Raw genomic sequence first — 4186 nt, 5'->3', positions numbered from 1 at the left:
CACCGAATTTGGGACAAAACGGGAGAAATTTCAGGTCAAACGGATGAGTATTCACCCATGAAAAAAATCAAACAGTTTCACACACAGACGAACCTTCCTTTCAGCCCTGGCAGTGACGAATAAAAAATTTATTGCCAGTCTTGTGGGACGAATCTGGGGCTCAAACCTCAGCCAAAACTCAACAGACACAGTGACGAGTGTCTGGTAAAAATTTCAGACCAAAATACCCAAGGAGTAAGGCGCAGTAAGTCCAAGACCTAGAGTTAACAGAACCGGTTTTCCGAAAACAAAACGTCCTGGCTTTTCTTCCCCGTATCTTCTTTTTGTGATTCGTTTATGGACGTTCCTCCTTGCCTGGGTGCAAACAACATACGAAAGTGCTTGTGTGAATTTTTTTCAGCGCAGTACGGACCCAGAATGAAATTGCAGAAATTAGGCCGGAATTTCACAAGTTTCGGTAGAGGATAGCCTTGGTTTTTGCAAAATTTCTGAAAAATTCTTCCGGAATGGTTTTTTCCTGAAATTCCACCCAAGAATCTCCACCGAATTTGGGACAAAACGGGACAAATTTAAGGTCAAACGGATGAGTATTCACCCACGATAAAAATCAAACAGTTTCACACACAGACGAACCTTCCTTTCAGCCCTGGCAGTGACGAATAAAAAATTTATTGCCAGTCTTGTGGGACGAATCTGGGGCTCAAACCTCAGCCAAAACTCAACAGACACAGTGACGAGTGTCTGGTAAAAATTTCAGACCAAAATACCCAAGGAGTAAGGCACAGTAAGTCCCAGACCGAGAGTGAACAGAACCGGTTTTCCGAAAACAAAACGTCCTGGCGTTTCTTCCCCGTATCCTCTTTTTGTGATTCGTTTATGGACGTTCCTCCTTGCCTGGGTGCAAACAACATACGAAAGTGCTTGTGTGAATTTTTTTCAGCGCAGTACGGACCCAGAATGAAATTGCAGAAATTAGGCCGGAATTTCACAAGTTTCGGTAGAGGATAGCCTTGGTTTTTGCAAAATTTCTGAAAAATTCTTCCGGAATGGTTTTTTCCTGAAATTCCACCCAAGAATCTCCACCGAATTTGGGACAAAACGGGAGAAATTTCAGGTCAAACGGATGAGTATTTACCCACGAAAAAAATCAAACAGTTTCACACACAGACGAACCTTCCTTTCAGCCCTGGCAGTGACGAATAAAAAATTTATTGCCAATCTTGTGGGACGAATCTGGGGCTCAAACCTCAGCCAAAACTCAACAGACACAGTGACGAGTGTCTGGTAAAAATTTCAGACCAAAATACCCAAGGAGTAAGGCGTAGTAAGTCCCAGACCGAGACTGAACAGAACCGGTTTTCCGAAAAAAAAACGTCCTGGCTTTTCTTCCCCATATCCTCTCTCTGTGATTCGTTTATGGACGTTCCTCCTTGCCTGGGTGCAAACAACATACGAAAGTGCTTGTGTGAATTTTTTTCAGCGCAGTACGGACCCAGAATGAAATTGCAGAAATTAGGCCGGAATTTCACAAGTTTCGGTAGAGGATAGCCTTGGTTTTTGCAAAATTTATGAAAAATTCTTCCGGAATGGTTTTTTCCTGAAATTCCACCCAAGAATCTCCACCGAATTTGGGACAAAACGGGACAAATTTCAGGTCAAACGGATGAGTATTCACCCACGATAAAAATCAAACAGTTTCACACACAGACGAACCTTCCTTTCAGCCCTGGCAGTGACGAATAAAAAATTTCTTGCCAATCTTGTGGGACGAACCTGGGCTCAAACCTCAGCCAAATCTCAACAGACACAGTGACGAGTGTCTGGTAAAAATTTCAGACCAAAATACCCAAGGAGTAAGGCGCAGTAAGTCCCAGACCGAGAGTGAACAGAACCGGTTTTCCGAAAACAAAACGTCCTGGCGTTTCTTCCCCTTATCCTGTTTTTGTGATTCGTTTATGGACGTTCCTCCTTGCCTGGGTGCAAACAACATACGAAAGTGCTTGTGTGAATTTTTTTCAGCGCAGTACGGACCCAGAATTAAATTGCAGAAATTAGGCCGGAATTTCACAAGTTTCGGTAGAGGATAGCCTTGGTTTTTGAAAAATTTATGAAAAATTCTTCCGGAATGGTTTTTTCCTGAAATTCCAACCAAGAATCTCCACCGAATTTGGGACAAAACGAGACAAATTTCAGGTCAAACGGATGAGTATTCACCCACGAGAAAAATCAAACAGTTTCACACACAGACGAACCTTCCTTTCAGCCCTGGCAGTGACGAATAAAAAATTTATTGCCAATCTTGTGGGACGAATCTGGGGCTCAAACCTCAGCCAAAACTCAACAGACACAGTGACGAGTGTCTGGTAAAAATTTCAGACGAAAATACCCAAGGAGTAAGGCGCAGTAAGTCCCAGACCGAGAGTGAACAGAACCGGTTTTCCGAAAACAAAACGTCCTGGCTTTTCTTCCCCGTATCTTCTTTTTGTGATTCGTTTATGGACGTTCCTCCTTGCCTGGGTGCAAACAACATACGAAAGTGCTTGTGTGAATTTTTTTCAGCGCAGTACGGACCCAGAATGAAATTGCAGAAATTAGGCCGGAAATTCACAAGTTTCAGTTGAGGATAGCCTTGGTTTTTGCAAAATTTCTAAAAAATTCTTTCGGAATGGTTTTTTCCTGAAATTCCACCCAAAAATCTCCACTGAATTTGGGACAAAACGGGACAAATTTCAGGTCAAACGGATGAGTATTTACCCACGAAAAAAATCAAACAGTTTCACACACAGACGAACCTTCCTTTCAGCCCTGGCAGTGACGAATAAAAAATGTATTTCCAATCTTGTGGGACGAATCTGGGGCTCAAACCTCAGCCAAAACTCAAGAGACACAGTGACGAGCGTCTGGTAAAAATTTCAGACCAAAATACCCAAGGAGTAAGGCGCAGTAAATCCCAGACCGAGAGTGAACAGAACCGGTTTTCCGAAAACAAAACGTCCTGGCTTTACTTCCCCGTATCTTCTTTGTGTGATTCATTTATGGACGTTCCTCCTTGCCTGGGTGCAAACAACATACGAAAGTGCTTGTGTGAATTTTTTTCAGCGCAGTACGGACCCAGAATGAAATTGCAGAAATTAGGCCGGAATTTCACAAGTTTCGGTAGAGGATAGCCTTGGTTTTTGCAAAATTTCTGAAAAATTCTTCCGGAATGGTTTTTTCCTGAAATTCCACCCAAGAATCTCCACCGAATTTGGGACAAAACGGGACAAATTTAAGGTCAAACGGATGAGTATTCACCCACGATAAAAATCAAACAGTTTCACACACAGACGAACCTTCCTTTCAGCCCTGGCAGTGACGAATAAAAAATTTATTGCCAGTCTTGTGGGACGAATCTGGGGCTCAAACCTCAGCCAAAACTCAACAGACACAGTGACGAGTGTCTGGTAAAAATTTCAGACCAAAATACCCAAGGAGTAAGGCACAGTAAGTCCCAGACCGAGAGTGAACAGAACCGGTTTTCCGAAAACAAAACGTCCTGGCGTTTCTTCCCCGTATCCTCTTTTTGTGATTCGTTTATGGACGTTCCTCCTTGCCTGGGTGCAAACAACATACGAAAGTGCTTGTGTGAATTTTTTTCAGCGCAGTACGGACCCAGAATGAAATTGCAGAAATTAGGCCGGAATTTCACAAGTTTCGGTAGAGGATAGCCTTGGTTTTTGCAAAATTTCTGAAAAATTCTTCCGGAATGGTTTTTTCCTGAAATTCCACCCAAGAATCTCCACCGAATTTGGGACAAAACGGGAGAAATTTCAGGTCAAACGGATGAGTATTTACCCACGAAAAAAATCAAACAGTTTCACACACAGACGAACCTTCCTTTCAGCCCTGGCAGTGACGAATAAAAAATTTATTGCCAATCTTGTGGGACGAATCTGGGGCTCAAACCTCAGCCAAAACTCAACAGACACAGTGACGAGTGTCTGGTAAAAATTTCAGACCAAAATACCCAAGGAGTAAGGCGTAGTAAGTCCCAGACCGAGACTGAACAGAACCGGTTTTCCGAAAAAAAAACGTCCTGGCTTTTCTTCCCCATATCCTCTCTCTGTGATTCGTTTATGGACGTTCCTCCTTGCCTGGGTGCAAACAACATACGAAAGTGCTTGTGTGAATTTTTTTCAGCGCAGTA

The sequence above is a fragment of the Phaseolus vulgaris genome, chromosome 10 (genome assembly GCF_051622355.1).
Source record: "Phaseolus vulgaris cultivar YP4 chromosome 10, ASM5162235v1, whole genome shotgun sequence".
Lineage (NCBI taxonomy): Eukaryota > Viridiplantae > Streptophyta > Magnoliopsida > Fabales > Fabaceae > Phaseolus > Phaseolus vulgaris.
Note: the sequence above shows the minus strand (reverse complement) of the source record.